Here is a 20077-nt window from a genome sequence, read left to right as displayed (position 1 = left end):
AATTAAACTGTCAATTGTTCTTGAACAATTGAGAGGTCTTTCCTTTTATAATATAAAATACATGTTTCTATAGACGTAAAATGTATTGAAAAGCTTTAAAACACACTGAAAATCCTTTAAATAAGGTCAAAAACACATAATTTGCTATATGGGACATGACCTTGACCTTTGACCTTTTGACCTTTGTCAAGGTCATTATTCCCCAATGTCATTGCTGTCTTGGACCTTTGGTTATATAGTAAAAGATGATTTTGTCTTTCCAGAAACCTAAAACAGAGGTTATGCCCCTTAAAAAAAGGTCAAATCTTTTTGGTCAAAATGTAATAAAGTTGCGCCATACTGACCCAAACATTTTCCACTATTCAAAACTTCTGTAAGTATAATGGTTCCTGAGATTATCCCATAACAAGGTGTTAGGTCAAAGGTCAAGGTCAACATACAAATTTGACCTTGAGGTATTTTACAAAGATACATGAATTGATGATGATTGGTGAAGATCCTAGGTGTCTACGACTTACGGTTTCTGAGTTTTGGTGGTCAACCGACACCGGTTAATTTTCATAGGGGCATAACCCTACCAATGAGTCGTTGAATCTTTTCGATCCAAATGTAACGAAGAACCGGGGTCTGGTCCTGAATAAATTTCACCCTTTGTTTTTTTTCTACCTATTACGGTTACGGTGTTGGAACGATAACAAGGTTTTTGGGTTTCGGAGGGATTACTCCGAACCAACAAAATATTTCGACTAACAGGGTGAGTTCCAGATAGGTATTCATGACACCGATACAAAGTGTGAACATGAAAGCGACACATCTTACGGTTAACGCGGCTAAATTTGTCAAAGTTTGGCGGAAAAAGAATAATAATAATAATAATTAAAATGTCAATTGTTCTTGAACAATTGAGAGGTCTTTCCTTTTATAACGTAAAATACATGTTCCAATAGACGTGAAATGCATTGAAAAGCTTTAAAACACACCGAAAATCCTTTAAATTACGTCAAAAACACATAATTCGCTATATAGGACATGACCTTGACCTTTGACCTTTTGACCTTTGTCAAGGTCATTAGTCCCCAATGTCATTGCTGAAGACCCCATGGGTCTAGGACCTTTGGTTATATAGTAAAAGCTGATTTTGTCTTTTCAGAAACCTAAATCAGGGGTTATGCCCCTTACAGAAAGGTCAAACCTCTTTGGTCAAAATGTAACAAAGTTGCGCCTAAATAACCCAAACATTTTCCACTATTCAAAACTTCTGTAAGTATAATGGTTTCTGAGATTATCCCATAACAAGGTGTTAGGTCAAAGGTCAAGGTCAACATACACATTTGACCTTGAGGTATTTTTCAAAGTCACATGAATTGATGATGAATGGTGAAGATCCTAGGTGTCTACGACTTATGGTTTCTGAGTTTTGGTGGCCAACCGACACCGGTTAATTTTCATAGGGGCATAACCCTACCAATGAGTCGTTGAATCTTTTCGATCCAAATGTAACGAAGAACCGGGGTCTGGTCCTGAACAAATTTCACCCTTTGTTTTTTTTCTACCTATTACGGTTACGGTGTTGGAACGATAACAAGGTTTTTGGGTTTCGGAGGGATTACTCCGAACCGACAAAATATTTCGACTAACAGGGTGAGTTCCAGATAGGTATTCATGACACCAATACAAAGTGTGAACATGAAAGCGACAGGTCTTACGGTTAACGCGGCTAAATTTGTCAAAGTTTGGCGGAAAAAGAATAATAATAATAATAATAATAATAATAATAATAATAAACAGAAGAAATACAGTAAGGTCTTTCCCTTTTGTAAAAGGAAAGACCTTAATTAAAAACCAATTGTTCAGGAACAATTGAAGGTCTTTCCACCAGTAAATATCTATTTTGATATTAAAATATTAAAAATCAGTCTAAAATGTCAGTTCCTATGGCTTTATGATGTATAGATATGAATTTTAACCAAAGGTCATAATCTAAAACGCCAAATTTACCTATGACCTTGACCTCAATTTCAAGGTCACAAACTGAGGATCTCAAATCAAAAGACCCTAGGTCTCTAATATGTATGGTTAAAAAGTAATATCACTTTACGCATAATTTTAGATGTGGTAGGGGCTAAAATTCCCATTTATTGTCTACGCACCCTTTCAACCAAAATTATTATGTTATGACATGTCGCAACTAACAATTTAGTAAAAATAATTTGTCGATATCTGATAAGGTTAATGAAAATGAGTGAAAATAAGCCAAAATCAAAATTTAGAATATGACCTTGACCTTTGACCTTGACCAAATTTTCATTTTTTTGGACCAAGGATCTCAAATCAAAAGACCCTAGGTCTCTATCACTTATGGTTTTCCAGTTTAAAATACATTTCAAAATTTCAAATACAAAAGGGGAAATAACTCTCATATGGAATCTCTATACGGCTTCGGTCAAAATAAAACAGCACATCCTGAAGATGTAATGAGCAATTTGCAAAAATAAATTTGTCGGTTTCTTATACGGTTGTGAAGATTACGCGATAACAAGAAAAACAGTGTTCGGGGAGATAACTCTTATATGGGAAAGATTTTGGTTACACGGTGTCAGTTACAAAAGCGTAATAACTGTTCGATATCATATACCATATGTCTAAGCGACATCTTGCGAAACAAGAAAATTGCGGAGGAACAAAAAGTTGGCGGAAGAAAAAAAATAATAATAATAATCAGAAGAAAACCAATAGGTCTTTCCACGAAAAAGTGGAAAGACCTAATAAACAGAAGAAATACAGTAAGGTCTTTCCCTTTTGTAAAAGGAAAGACCTTAATAATAATAAACAGAAGAAATACAGTAAGGTCTTTCCCTTTTGTAAAAGGAAAGACCTTAATAATAAACAGAAGAAATACAGTAAGGTCTTTCCCTTTTGTAAAAGGAAAGACCTTAATAATAATAATCAGAAGAAATACAGTAAGGTCTTTCCCTTTAGTAAAAGGAAAGACCTTAATAATAATAATAATAATAAACAAAAGAAATACAGTAAGGTCTTTCCCTTTTGTAAAAGGAAAGACCTTAATTAAGATTAAAAAAGCTACTGGAGTAGATGGCATACCAGCAAAAGTAGTGAAATAATAATCGTGCCACAGTTAACACCATTGATAAGTTTATCTGTAGAAACTGGTGTATTTCCTGATAAATTCATACACTACACAAAGCCAATTATAGGCCTGTCAGCGTTCTACCAATTTTAATGGTAAAAACAGGGGTGGTGTTCTCGAAGCTATCTTAGGATTTTTTCTAGAACACCCCCAGTACTATATGACTGAAGGCAAACTCAACGACACACGTGACAGGTACTTAAAAATAGAGTATCAAAATAAGTATGTCTTTCTCCATATATCCCGCGACGTTGATAGTTTAAAGTATATAAAATACAAGTAACTTAAGAAAGACACTAAGACCAAATATTTCATTTCCCCAGCTTTAACATTGTTTTTATTGCAGGTGATTGTTCTCGATGACTTCGTTTTTTGAGGAATATGATGTTGAGGATTTGATAACAACCACTAAAATATATAACGATGCATGTGAGTGTACCAATATGACTTTTGACACATGATCTTATCAAATTTCATTATTTTGTATCTTTTGAATACAAGATGAAATGTAGTCATATAAGTTATCTAGGTACACATATCATGATAAAACGAGTCGGGTGACATTCTTATTTATAGATCACAATGAGAAAACTTGATCTTTAATTAATTTTATCCATAGCTTCATGTTATCTATTTAAGAAAACACTGAAACGATTAAGATCGGGTTTTTAATAAAACATATCATATCTAAGACAGAAATAAATATCCTGAACCAGATAAAATTCTGAATGCATATTTAAAATGGTTTGCATTGTTGTTCACGTAATGTTGCATGTAATGAAATAAGAGTAATTTATAAACAGAATAACTGCTGTGTCATTGGTATCCTTGTACTCAACTGTAAACTAAATGAAAAAGTTTCTGTTTTGAAATAGATTTAACCTTTTACAGAATTATTGATTCAACTTCATATAAATATGTTATGAATACTATTGAATTGTGTGTGCTAATATTCAACAACCAAAAAAAAAAAAAAGACTCTCTTAAAAAAAAGGCAATGTTTAAGATAACATAAACGAAACGTTAATTTCAAACAGATTATAAAAACAAACGATAGAAAAGGAGACTGGTATATCTAATGAAATCTAATGAAAAAGTGTTACAGAAATGTAGGCATACATGATTATCATATTCAATTATATATTCAATAATCAAGAATATGCTTACAGTTACGTGACATTCTTGACAGGAAACTATTCATAACATGCCAACTTAACCTGCGATGGAGATTTAATTGGGTCAGTTATATAATGGTAGACAATGATACTGTGCCTCCAGGAAGTCATGAGAGTTACCATTCCTATCTCAACTTTTTTTTCAGATGATACAATTTCTAATTACATATGGCATGTGCACGGTTAGGGCATGAGGAGAGGATAGCGCAACTGTCCCAGAATACATTTTCTTTAACGTATGCATTTCCCTTTTAACTGGTTACAGTTTCTAGAATCATAATAATTGTTTCTTTCAAATAATTTCCAAACCAATTGGCAAAATCAGACAACAAATCATTCGGAGACATAATTTCTAAACAGAAACCAGTGTATGGATAATGAAACGTGGATAATTCGCCAGTAGGATACTAAGTCTTTGATTCTAAAATAACAATAGAACCAACTGAGAAGACGTGTCGAACATACAAATGGGAAGATGAAATGCCATTGTCAAACACTAATTCATCAAAGACAGAATGACGTAGACGTTAGCCATTATAGGTCACCGATTATAGCACTCCAACAATAAGCAAATTTCGTACCGCATAAAAAGGTTCTAAAATGACAAACGTAAAACAATTCAAAACTGACGACCCGATCTATATACTAAACAAAAATATAATCAACAGCAACAAACGACAACAACTGAAATACAGGCTCGTACATAGTTTGAGGTTTTGAAATGTTAGCGGATGCCAGACCCCTAACTGGGGCCAATGGTGCAGCAGCACTCAATGAAAAACAAACTGTACAGATGATAAAGGAAAGCGAATGTGATAAACAGCCAACAAACGAAAAGCAATCAATTACAGAAGTCATTCTCTATTCTAAGTACTATGTGGAACGCTATGAAACTTGGTGACCTGAAGATCTTTAGATTTTGTATATAAGTGATTATTTCCATTTTTTAATCAATATGCTGCAAAGATTTACATTGGTAAAATTTCAGTTTCATAAGCTTCTTGTTCTTGTTCTTGATTTTGATTTCTAGTTCTTCTCTATTTTCTTGTTCTTCTTTTTATTCTTGTACTTGCTCTTCTTGTTATTGTTCTTCTCCTGTATGGTCCCACAAAAAAATTGAACAGTGACGGGCAACACAACGAGCTATTTGCATTTAAAACTTTCACTAATTTACGATTAAAACTGTAAACAGGCTGTGCTGTGTATTTCCTTTCATATCAGCTATGAATCCCTCTTTCGTGTCGGTCGATGTTGTCTTAGATGGAAGTTGATTTCAACTCTGATGGTCTTTGGGAAGAATTAATATCCAGGTGTCAGTTTTCAAATTAGATATGTTTAGATAATAGTGGCGTATACCTCTGGGCCGGTTGTCGTTTGGGATTCGATATCATTGTCTGTCTTTATCTTTTAGCCAATGCTGGAATTTAAATAGCATACATCATCTGTTGGTTTTCCTACAATCTTCCAGGCCTTCCCACGATTTGCTTGATGGACCCCAAACTGTGCAGATTTATTCTACTGAAGGTCTTACCATGGCTGTATGTATATTGTATGATGCTGCTTTTACTTGGTGATTGCAGTCTTCTAGATTTCTTTGGATAAATCCTAATGTTTAATAGTTTCACAAATAATTTCATCAAAATGAAGAATTGTTATTTAGAAATAACTTGTTCTTTCAATAAATAATTCAAAATTTGGTGACTATGTCGAACGCATCTATCCCATTGCACTAGAGATAAAGGATACAACAGATACAGTTAATTCGGCCTCATATTTTGACTTATAACTAGAAATTGACAATGAGGGTCGATTGAAAACAAAACTGTGCGACAAAAGAGATGATTTCAGCTTTCCAATTATGAACTTTCCATTTCTAAGAAGCAACATTCCAGCAGCACCTGCATACGGTGTTTATATCTCCCAATCGATACGATATTCCCGTGCTTGCATTTCCTATCATGCGTTTCTTGATAGAGTGTTGTTGATTACAAGGAAGCTATTAAATCAAGAGTTCCAAATTTTACGGACGCCATCACGAGTTGGTTGACCGTTATGGAATGACCGTTTCACAAATGATATCGGATATGTTCCTTACGTCGTAACTACAATCCCCTTTCCTTTCATAAATGTGACCTACCGAATTAGACTATTTACCGGATTTGTTATATCATAAGCAACACGACGGGTACCACATGTGGAGCAGGATCTGCTTACCTTTCCGAAGCACCTGAGATCACCCCAAGGTTTTGGTGGTGTTGTTTATTCTTTAGTTTTCTATGTTGTATCATGTTTACTATTGTTTGTCTGTTTGTCCTTTTCATGTTTAGCCATGGCGTTGTCAGTTTATTTTCGATTTATGAGTTTGACTGTCCCTCTGGTATCTTTCGTCCCTTTTTTAATCAGTATCGTCAACGGCATAGTTTTTCTATTGATTTTCTCGACTTTTTCATTAAAAAAAACTGATATTTTAATTCTTTTCGCGTTATTGGTTTTGACACTTTATGGAGAAGCCTTTTTTTATGTGAAATTGCATTTAAAAAAAATCCAGTTATATCTTAAAAGAAAAAAGTGTGCAAGTGATATTTAGAATTATATAGGAATTATATTTGATATTTATTTGAGCATCTGCCAGGTTCAATGTATTAAATATCGTTTGATACTAGCACCACATAATCAAGGTAGTCACTAACCTCTTCATACACCATCATGACTCGATCCGAGATCTTGACCGCAGTGTATTTAGTATAACCCTCCCCCGGAGTAATACGAAATAAATCGTTCTCTCTGAGTTATACGAAATAAACCATAGCTGACATATTATTCCCCCTTGGAGTTATACAAATAAAACAATAGCTCACATATCACCCCCTCTTTGCAGATATACGAACGAAGGCGCAACTTTTTGTTTGTTTAGAAAAAAATCTTGAAAGAGCATAAACTTCATGCATGAAAGATATTTAGAGTTGACTATCTCAGAAAGAACACAGATTTTTTAAAAGAAAGTATTAAATCTAGCGGCTTATGATTTTTTTAACAAAGAATTACGATTCCTTTATAATAAATATAATCATCATGGGCGGTATATTTGTTTTGATCATAAATCCTCATAAACCATAATGATTAATGAGAAAAACAAATTATATTCAAATAATTTAAATAAATTCACATGAAATAATTAAACAAAGCTTCCCTTATCATTTTAAGTTATACCTTAAATTTTAAGTGTATAGTAGGTGAAGAAGAATATGTGTTTTCATTGAGTGCAAATAAAAGAAATATACTATGGTTCTCTTCATATATTTGATGTGTTAGTTTGTAACCCGGATTTGGTTTTTTTTCTCAATCGATTTATAAATTTCGTACAGCGGTATACTACTGTAACCTTTATCCAGTATAAAAAATGTGGATTGCAAAAAATATGCTTTTTTTCACGAAAATGCCTCTTATATCACTTAATAACATCACTTAATTTTATTATTATTATTATTATTATTATTATTATTATTATTATTATTATTATTATTATTATTATTATTATTATTATCATTATTATTATCATTGCATAGCAATATAATATTTCACACAGAAATTTTTCAAAATTTAGGAAGTCATCAACGACAAAATCTCACTTTTAAACCAATTTTGACTTTCAAATGTTATATTGCTATACAATAAAAGGTCTATTGCATGAATATTGACGAATATTGTCCCTCGTAGAACATATAATATATTGCACTCGCAAGCTAGTGCAATATAAAGTTCTACTCGGGACAATATTCCCCAATATTCATGCAATAACCCTATATTATTATTATTATTATTAATTATTATTATTATTATTATTATTATTATTATTATTATTATTATTATTATTATTATTATTATTATTATTATTATTATTATTATTATTAATGATAGTTAAGATAGTAAGATATTGTAAGATGTGGTTTCTAATTTAAAAAAAAATATTTGAACAGCTTATTTTATTTCGCACGCCAATTATCATAAAAGAATTACCAGTGTTGGCGTTGAACACAGATTGAAATTATCCAACAACTAATACAGAAAATCTTTTCATTGATCAAGGAATTTGAACGATTGAACTTGTAGCCACGAATATGGTACATTTTAAGTAAATATAGAATGATTGATGTTTATTTAAGAATTTTAATGCAGTTCCTTTCACAAAATGTTTGAAAAATGACCATAAAACAGTGGGAAATGTTTTACACTTGACAATTATATGTATTGAACCTAACGAACCTAAATAAATTGGAGTATCTTTACGGGTAGCCTTCAGTTTTGAATATTATATTTATTGCTCAAGCAATTTCCAAATAAATAAGTGTTTATATTAAAACACATTTGCCGCGACATGCAGAAGTCGTTTACATCTATAATGAAGATTTCCTTTGTATAGGATTTAAGGATCCCATTGTGAGCATAACCTCATGGGTAATGTGGCGTTCAACATGAACTATTTGTTTGAGAGGACAATAAACTTCAAATAAAAGGGTGATAGCTATAATGACAGTTAATGCCAATAAGAAATTGATAGCTCTTAAAATATATATTTAATCAAGTAAAATAGCTTGATAAATTGAGAATATGTAATCATTCAGTACTAAAAAAGTAAACAGAACCGGAGTCGCCTAAGTAAGGGGTATTAGGTTCATCTTTATACGGTTTACTTAAAAGACACTTCTTGTTCTTGTTTTTGGCGTAGAGCTAGAATTCACATGTGGTTACATTGAAATCTCCTAAGAAATAGCTATTCCACTGATGATAGAAATGTTTTAGTGTTGTAGTTGAAGACAGTTTGTGGGCCTGAATCATCTTGAATCAGAATTTGAATCATCTTAAATCAGGTCCGGTGACACCATTTTTTCTTTTTCTTAACTGAAAGCAAACTATTAAAGCTATATTCTCATATCTTATCTCTAAATTCTATGGTGTAATTTACGCTTTATTGCAGAAAATTGGGTTTTCCATGCATAATCTATACAAAATCTGTCAATTTTGAACACCATATAGCGTGAAAATAAGCCCTGTGACCCATACTTTTTATTATTTTTTTTTTAAAAAGCATGATATAAACTACATTTTGACAAATTATTAAAAAATTCTATGGATTATAATTTAGACACCCCATCTACCTTAACAGGTAAATTGAAAAATTATTGCCCGATAAATTAATACTAGAAATCTTAAAAAGGACTACAATCAGAGATTACTTATTGCAATTTCAGTAAAATTGACATCGCATATCGGACTGCAAGTTCCTATTATTGCGATACTCAACCAGTCGCATTATTAGCATTCATAAAAACCTCTAAATAATTTCGAAATTAACAGTAAACAAATCCATTTATGCTTCATTTCTAGAATAATCTAATTTTGAATGTATAACTTCTTCTGATTGGCTGAAAGCTTCTTGACTATCAACGCATGGACATAATTACGTCATCTGATCATGACGTCATCACTGTTTTTGGAACTTTTAGTCCTCAATGCTCTTCAACTTTATACTTGTTTTGGCTTTCGAACTTTTTTTTATCTGAGCGTCACTGGTCAGTTTTGTATGGACAAAATGCGCGTCTAGCGTATTCATTTTAAACATTGTACCTTTTGTTGCTATTGTAAGTGTGTTTCTCTGTCCTATATGTTCTCCCATTAATGTTGTAGTGTAGTACTGTCATATAATGTTGTCATTTTAATGTTATGTTAAACATTGCCCTAAAAGCGGCAGGTTTGGCTAGCCACCAAACCAGGTTTAACCCACCATTTGTTTTCTTAAAATGTCCTGTACCAAGTCAGGAAAATGGCCGTTGTTATATTATAATTCGTTTTTGTGTTTTACATTTCAATGTTGTGTTTATGTTGTGTCGTAGTTCTCCTGTTATATTTGATGTGTTTCCTTTTCTCAGTTTTAGTTTGTAACCAGGATTTGGTATTTTTTTCTCAGTCGATTTATGAAATTCAAACAGCGCTATACTACTGCTGCTTTTATTTCATTATGATTTACTCCTTAAAAATAGAATTTATAACCTTAAAGATATGGTGCGCTTTTTAAATAGCACCCTTCTCGAGGAGTTTGATACAGTGTTTTCTATGAGTTTAATGTTATATATAAAGGCAACAGTAGTATACCGCTGTTCAAAACTCATAAATCCATGGACAAAAAACAAAATCGGGGTAACAAACCAAAACCGAGCGAAACGCATTAAATATAAGAGGAGAACAACGACACAACATCGAAACGCAACACACACAGAAACAGACCAATCATCAGACAAAACACCACGAGAATAACAAATGTAACATGAAAACCAAATACATGAATTTGGGATAGACAAGTACCGTGCCACGTCTTATCTCAATATCTCAAAAATAAGAGAAAACACAAACGACTCAACGTTAAAATGCAACACAAAGAGAAACGAACAATATATAACAATGACCATCTTCCTGACTTGGTACAGGACACTTTTAAAGGGGAATAAAAGTGGTGGGTTGAACCTGGTTTTAAGGCATGCCAAACCTCGCACTTTAATGGCAAAGTTAAATATAACATTGAAATGACAACATAATATTACAGGACTACAATACAAATAAATAGGAGAACATATTAGACACAGAAAAACATGATTAATAGATAACAAAAAGCATCAGGTTTAAAATTCAATACGCCAAAAACGAGCCTTGCCCACACAAGACTCACCAGTGACGCCCAGATATAAAAGATCGAAAGTGAAAAAAGTACAAAGTTGTACAGCACTGAAGATCAAAAGTTGAAAAGGTTTCGCAAAATACGGCATTGTTTTTATGCCCGGGATAAGAACATTCTTATTATATAGAACAATTCATGCTATTGCAAACAGTAAATTTTATCAAATGAATATGAAAGAGATATACACAAAGAAACTAAAGTATTAACTAATTACAGAAAACTAAACCTGAATACATAACGCCTATATATACGCGTTTTCTAATAGTTTGATGCAGTGTTATCTAAAAGTTTCATACAGTGTTATCTGAGAGTATCCAGGAGTTTGAAGCATTATTATTGATTAGTTTGATGCAGTGTTATCTAGTAGCTTGATGCAGTGACATCTATGAGTTTAATGCAATGAACCAGGAGTTTGTAACAGTTTTATCAGTGTTATTTTGCAGTTTAATCCAGGTTTATCTTGATGTTTGATGCAGTTTATAGCCGTGTTATCTAGAAGTTTGATGCAGTGTAATTCGATCAAGAGTTTTATGCAGGGATGTTTTGGAAACTACTATGACTTTGCAGGCGTCATGAATGAGTAAACAAACTGTCTATTAAGGATATTCTGACTGTTTATTTACCTAGGTTTGACGGATTTTCATTAAGTTCTATAGTCATTAATTTTTGTTTTTTCTTTTACTTTTCAGCATTTTCGGTTGTTATCATCCTGCAAAGTCCGCCGATTCCCAAAGTAAGCAATTTGCATAGTTTGTATAAAATGAATGAATGGTCACAAGTAGTATCTTTTGATTAACATCAAAATGATTCTGTGAAGTCACAACAAAAAATCTATCACCATACATATAAATTAGCTAATATAAATATCTAAATGCAAATTGTCGCGATAAAATATTTTTGTCGAAGCGGCGTTAAGCAATTACAAATCAATAAATAAAATTCGCCATCTTCGCTAATACTTTTTAAACCACTTCTGCCGTCCAAACCATTGCTACCTCTCATCAGTTAATTAACCACCAAGGTGCTTTAGTTTGTAAGTGTGACACGTGCAAGGCCCATTAACTTCATAATTTTATTCCTTTACATCACGCGTTCAGCTAAGTACAAAACGTTATGTAAAAATGTAACCTTGATGTATATAAATCATCATTAACTATAGGTATTCACATTAATCACACATCAATGTACCCACTTGGAAAAGATCCAGTTTAAATGTATTTTTGAATGAAAATTAAGTAACGCTAATAAGTCATAGGTATTCACTTACTAAAAGGTTCAATAAATAAAACATTCCATTAATTGATTTGACACTTTTACATAGGTTCATGAAATACGAGAAAGTCGATCTATACATCACGCTCAGTACACCACGACTTATATTCAAACAGTTATAAGCTGCACTTTAAAAATCTATTAACCCTTATGTTGTAATGTGCTTTGCATTCCTAAGAAATAGCGATGTTTATTTTACGCGCATTAGATTGCAATGTTGTAATTCGTTCCATTCGAAGGTTGCGATATCTTAATTTTACACTATCAAATAGCTTTGCTACGTTTGATTAGACAAACAAACAAAGCTTTTTGAATGATATTAAGTATATTAGTCTATAACTAAGTCAAATACTGGTACCATTAGAGTGGCAAATATTCCTTGTGATTTTTTTTTTATAAAAAGTATACATAAATAGATGTAAAGTCATATTGAAAGAGTGCACCAATGCATGCATATGCACTAAATAAGTCATCATTGCAAGTGTGTTTAAAGATTATTACCAATCCATAACACATCATCTACAAATCAATATTTCATTCAGTGATGTTAATGAATCAAGACCTTGATAAATAATCAACCTAGAATCATGGAGGATGTGAAAAATAAGTGAGGTGACATATCGAAGGCTGTTCGTTTCCATTTGTTAATTAAACTGCGTCATCGCAGTTGTACAATGATTAGATGCATTAATATTTTCTTAGAACCAATTCACACCATCTACCTACGTTTGATAATCTTTTCTTTCATGACGAATTTTTTCTTGCACTTGTGCTTTATGTTTGTCGAAGTTTGTGTTTAAGGTCAATGTATACAGACAAATGAAGGCAACAGTAGTATACTGCTATTCAATAGTCAAACAATTATTCAAATGAAACAAATCCGGGTCACAAAACCAAACCGATGGAAACAACTCAACTATAAGAGGAAAATAACGGAACAGCAGAAATACTGAAATAATACTAAACCATACGCCAAGATAAATAAACTCATCATAGATACAAGGACTAAATTTTGTATATACGCCAGACGCGCGTTTCGTCTACAAAAGACTCATCAGTGACGCTCGAATTCAAAAAAGTTAAAAAGGCCAAATAAAGTACGAAGTTGAAGAGCATTAACGACCAAAATTCTTAAAAGTTATGCCAAATACAGATAAGGTAATCTATGTCTGAGGGAGAAAAGCCTTAGTTTTTCAAAAATTCAAAATAATAATAGAAACCGACTATTTGATAACAACTGTCGTATTCTTGACTTGGTATCGTCGCAGTAGACTACTGGAAGATTCGATTACAATACATTTCTGAAGATTTTGAAGGATTGTCGTTCAAAAACATATTCCACTATTTTATATAAAATTTGAAGCATCATATGACTTAAAAAGTAAAGGGCTTTTATGGGAATTCAGAAGATATATTACCTAATTCTAACATTTAGTTTTCTTGGTCATGTCTTATCGTCTCTTTTATTTTGCAATGGTATTGTCGATTTGTCTTCGAATTATGAATCGTTATTGTTTCGTTTGTATCCACTATCTGCCGTCAATTTTTGATTCTTTATTTGGTTAAGTTCTTTCGTGATTTAGTAGATATACCACTTAGCTTTAGTAAAACGAAATTAAAATGCATTTGTTACTCAATTGCAAAAAGTAAAATCACAAAAATACTGAACTCCGAGGAAAATTAAAAAAGGAAAGTCCCTAATGAAATGGCAAAATTAAAAGCTCAAACACATCAAACGAATGGATCACAACTGTCATATTCCTGACTTGGTACAAGTATTTCGCGTCTTTGAATTACTGATTTCCCTTGTAATCATTATTAAATCTGAAGCATGTCTTCTTTAACATCGATATCGCTAGCACTACTATGAAATGTTACATAAATGTCGTAGTAATTATATTTGATCATCGAAATGGAATTATTGAATATTTTTATTTGTCATTACATAAATATATTTTGACAAAATCTAAATGATCTGCATTGATGTCTACGTTGAAAGGGAGACCTATTGGATATAACCTCGTACACTACCAATCTTATATTATCAATATAAAATATGAGATTTTCTTCTAAAATTAAAGAGATACCAAGAGGTCAGTTTTAGTGGAACAAAAATCGACTCTACCATAACCAGACTAATGTCAGTCGTTTTACTCCGCCGATCTCCAACTAGGCCACTGATAGCTACATTGGTTGCAATTTGTTTTTAGAAAAAAACAGAAAAAACGAAAAACAATCCGAGACGAAAACAGAAACTGATGTCAAAAAACGTAATGTGGAATAGTAATCACAATTCATTTCTTAGTTCTTACTTTGATATGATACATGTAAGTTGTCAGGTTTTACTTCTTGGTTAAATTTAGATGTAGCATTTCAGACTAATGCAATGTTACAAGAAAGTTTGTTGAATTATGAGATATTCATCTATTAAGCTTGCTTTTTACATAATATTTCATCTTAAAATAGGCACTAATTGAAATATGTGATTAAACTCTAACAACGGCAAATGTACGAACCACCGTCGATGATTAACAGGTCCATGTCTGAACCATCGGTTATTTACCTTAAACAACCTCTTCCAAATTAATCGTCTTCTGTTTATCAAACATTCCGAATATATTTCAAGGTTTATCTCTTATAAACTTTGAAAATTAACTTATTTTTATTTTTTTTTGTAAATATATACAATAATAAATAAAACGAACTCATTTTCATGTCCCTTTCCAATTGTGTAAATGCTTTTTTTATTTTTAAATATACCAGTTACTAAATAAGTGCAAAATTCTGTAAGTAAAAGAAACACCCCACAGTGAAGCAGAAAAATAGAAACCTGGAATTGTAAATATAGTTAATCAAATATTGGAAGAAAGCAAATTCGAAAGTTCTTGCGCTCAGTACAAATTCTTAAGGTAATTTTATGGAGGGCAGTTGAACGGTTGTACCTCTTAATAATTTTAATTTAGTTCAAATTTCAATTTAAGGAATCATTTTTTTTTTTACAGAAAATAAGTATTGAGAACTTTAAAATGGATGCATTTGAAATTTGAAATAATGCGTACAAATTGTATTTTCATATCACATTTTGATTATTTGAAGAATAATAGAGCATCAACATTTGAACTTGATTATAAGAATAACAAGATGTAAGAATAATTATTCCAATCAAGATTGCGATGATTAGGTTTACATTGTTGATGAAATACCCCATTTTCATACATAGATTAATACATTCATAACTTCACGTTAATCTAAATGTATTCAACCACAATAGTACGTCAAAGTTTTGAGATCTACGGTTTGCTTCGGCGAAATACTTTTCATTGTAAATAATGATAAAGTGTTGCTACTTTACAAATTTATTGCATGCACATTTTTCGTTTATAAAATGAAAACAGAACATTGTTGTTGTGATCTTTACCTTTAAAATAAGTAAAATCTACACTAGGAAAGCCAAGACATGTAAATAAAGGCAACGCTAGTATACCGCTGTTCAGAAGTCATAAATCGATTGAGAAAAAACAAAACCGAATTACAAACTAAAAGCGAGGGGAATATCTTAACTATAAGAGGAAAACAACGGAAAAACATAAACACTGAAGTGCAACAAAAACAAACCCCATTGCAACATACACAGAAACTGCCATATTTCCAACTTGGTACAGGACATTTTATGAAACAAGAAACAATGTTATACTATATAATCGATAAGTGTCTTAACACAATTACCAAAAGCATTTAAGAATAACTTTTACGGCCAAAGTTTCAGCATGGTAATTATGCACAAATATGGGTTCTTTAAGTTGATTCTGAACTGTTTTTAGAACATATTTAAAAAAAAATGCAAAATCACTGATCTAAATAACATCACGTAAAAATTTATACTATCATTTTGATTAATCTCCTTAACATATTCTTTAAACAGAATGAAAAACATTAAAATTCTATTAAGAAACAAGGTTTTGTAATTGTTATAAATTTCAATAAAATTTTGATGAAGTGTGTAAGTGCAAAGTATTAGTCATTTGAAGAAGCAGTTTGAATCACTGAGAAAAAAAAATGAAATATGTAGGTTTAAAGACGCTCATTTATGCGTGATTTGTGTGAAAAACATGATAATGTTGGAGTTAAACTGAAAAGATTTAAAACATGTAATGATAAGATATGATATAATATGTGGTTATAATAATTTGATTGCAGCTGACAAATCGCTGTTCTTTTATTTTACCACAAATACTTTTGGAATAAGTGTGCATATATCAATGAGCTTGCTAACTGAATGTACTTAGATTTCTATTTTAGAGGTTATTTGGAAATACGGGTAATAATGAGCTAGGAAAGTCGTGGTGATTATCTATTGAAATATTTGATTAACTCCACGGAGGATTGACCCTGTATATTACCGAGGAAAGGGCGTATAGATGATATTTGTTAATGAAGCATATGATAAATATTCCTCTTGTGTCAGTCCTGACCATTCTCCTTATACAATCATACAAATGTACCGAAATCTAAACGAACATTAACCTTCCCTTGAAGGCCAAGAACTGTTATCACCTCACATGAGGTCATTGGTCAACAACCAAAAGTAAAAAGGTCATAAGACAATAATACAATGAACAATTAACGGATATATACAAATAGTTCCGAGCAATTAACAGATCAGTCTTCCGCAGTAGTAAATTTCTCAGTAGACATCGACCAATTAACCAAGAATACAAAATTAGTTCTAATCAGTTAACGCTCACGTATTGAACAATAGATTAGGTGTCCCGTGAAAAAACGACCAATTAACTGATAAATAAAAACAGTTTTCGATCAGTTTACACTCACGTATTGAACAATAGATTAGGTGTCCCGTGAAAAAACGACCAATTAACTGATAAATAAAAACAGTTTTCGATCAGTTTACACTCACGTATTGAACAATAGATTAGGTGTCTCATGAAAAAAAACGACCAATTATCTCATAAATATAAACAGTTTCCGATTAGTTAACACTCACGTATTGAACAATAGATCAGGTGTCTCGTGACAAAACGACCAATTATCTGATAAATAAAATCAGTTTTCGATCAGTATACACTCACATATTGAACAATAGATTAGGTGTCTCATGAAAAAAACGACCAATTATCTGATAAATACAAACAGTTTCCGATCAGTTAATACTCACGTATTGAACAATAGATTAGGTGTCTCGAGAAAAAACGACCAATTATCTGATTAATAAAAACAGTTTTCACTCAGTTAACACTCCCGTATTGAACAATAGATTAGGTGTCTCATAAAATAACGTCCAATTATCTGATAAATACAAACAGTTTCCGATCAATTGATACTCATGTTTCAATGATGGATAAAAATCTCATGGGACATCGACCAATTAACCAAACAGTTACTGAGTACTCAACACTCTTCAACAGTAATAACATGTCTCTGAATACTAGAAGGACCAAGTAACTGATAAATACATATAATGTTCCGAGCAATGATCATACACGTCTTGAACAGAAGAAGACAACAACTAATTCATCTAGATTACGAACAGTTTCCGAATAATCAACACTCAATTCTTCAACAAAATGTATACAAAGAATTTTAGAGCAGTTAATAATAACGTTTTCCATAATAGAAAGACATAATCAACTAACTAATAGAAGACAAAAGCAATACACATGCGAGTCTGCAACAGTAGAAAAAAGTCTTTGAAAATAACAACCAATTATCTGATAAATAGAAACAGATTCCGATCAATTCGCACTCATGTATTGTACAGCAGACAAAAAGTATCTAAAGACAACGACCAATTAACCAAAATAACAAACAGTTTCCAAGTAATTATCATAAACGTCTTCAACTATAGAAAAAAATATCATTGTCATTTGAACAACAACCAATATACAAAATTTCCAATCAGTCAAATCACGTCTTTAATAGTATAAAACATGTCTACTAAAATAAAGACCAATTATCTGAGTTATAGTTTCCGAGCAATTAACATACACGTCATCAAGAGCAGAAAAAGTCTCCTTAGGCAACTACTAGTTAACCAAACATAAAAACAGTTTGCGAGCATTTGATACTGACGTTTTCAATGATAGAAAAATGTCTATTATGTCAATCGTTTTATAACTTAGAAAAAAATACTTAAGATATATGAATAAACTAGGAACGAACTTTTGATATTTGGACATGATTTGAAGTACTCAAACGGTCTTTTTATTCTGGCCATGTGGATACCAAAGGATCGTTGACATTTTTATAAAAAGTTAGCCTTTTTACCTATTACTTAGTATGCATGTTTTATTTTTGCTAAACATAAAAACCACAAGGGACTAGATGAAACAGTCAAATCAGCATAATGCCAATCTGACCCGAAGAAGTTTGAACCCCGGCTTTACCGATAATGAATTTTTCGGATTTAAGGTTCTCAATGCTCTTCGTATTTAAATTGACTAATTTGATTCGAGCGTCACTGGTGAGTTATTTGCAGACAAAACGCGCATCTTGCGCACAACATTTTATTTACCGTTAATACAAACGCACAAGAAATAAGGCATTTGAATCATGTCAAAGTATTGGCTACCCGACTCCCTGTTATTGTGACAATCGCAATGATATGTCAAGAGTGACTTGTGACATACATTTGTGGAACGTTCCCACATCTATACTTCCATTCATATCATACTCCTCTAAGTGATTATATATTTATTTTAGCATAATTGACTATAAATGCAATTTTATATGATAAACTGTTCAAAATGAAAGAAATAAAATGAAACAAGAATGTGTCCCTAGTACACAGATGCCCCATCTGCACTATCATTTTCTATGTTCAATGGACCGTGAAAATTGGGGGAAATCACTAATTTGGTATCAAAATTAGAAAGATCACATAAGAAACATGTGTACTACGTTTCAAGTTGATTGGACGTCAACTTCATCAAAAAGTACCTCGACCAAAAACTTGAACCTGAAGCGGGACGGACGAACGGACGCACAGACGGGAAGAACGAACAGACGAACGGACGCACAGACCAGAAAACATAATGACCATTAATGGGGCATAAAAATAAAGTAGATCTTGTAAATTCTAGTAAAATATAAATGAGGTCTTTAGGTACACGGCCTGCAATATTGTTTTGTATCATACTACTTAACTTGTAGCCTTATTTGGCTGTGGGCTTTTTGGTTTGTTTTGTTTTGTTGTGCTTTGCTTTGTTGCTTTGTTTTCTATTTTCACCAACCTTTATATTCTGACATGTGTTGATAGCACCCAAGACTGTAAATCTACAGGATATATTGATTTTTCACTTTTTTTAAAGATCAATGTACGTGTGAAAGGTCGCGAAAAACCAAGAATCGTCTGAGGTGACATAGTTGTTTGTTTTTATTGTGATTCGGAATATAACGGATCCAGCAATTTAATTCCCCAAAAAATACAAAGTATGACGGTCTTTCCTCTACGCAATGGAAATGACATCATTATTCCATTCTGCAGTCTAGCAGTAACTAATGATTCTTTTATTCCATCAACCATACGTCTTTGGAATAATCTTGATGATTCAACTCGTGATGTAGAATCAATTAATAAATTTAAAACTGAACTAAAAAAAACCGTTATCCTCGGAGTAATATATTTGTACCGAAGCAATATGAATTTCGAAAATTGAATATAATTCTCACCCAACTTCGATGTTTTGCATCATCCTTAAACTATGATCTATATATGGGTCAATATTATTTCGGACC

This window comes from Mytilus galloprovincialis, chromosome 6 (assembly GCF_965363235.1).
Source record: "Mytilus galloprovincialis chromosome 6, xbMytGall1.hap1.1, whole genome shotgun sequence".
Taxonomy (NCBI): domain Eukaryota; kingdom Metazoa; phylum Mollusca; class Bivalvia; order Mytilida; family Mytilidae; genus Mytilus; species Mytilus galloprovincialis.
The sequence above is the reverse complement of the archived record's forward strand: the minus strand, read 5'-3'. Positions refer to the sequence as shown.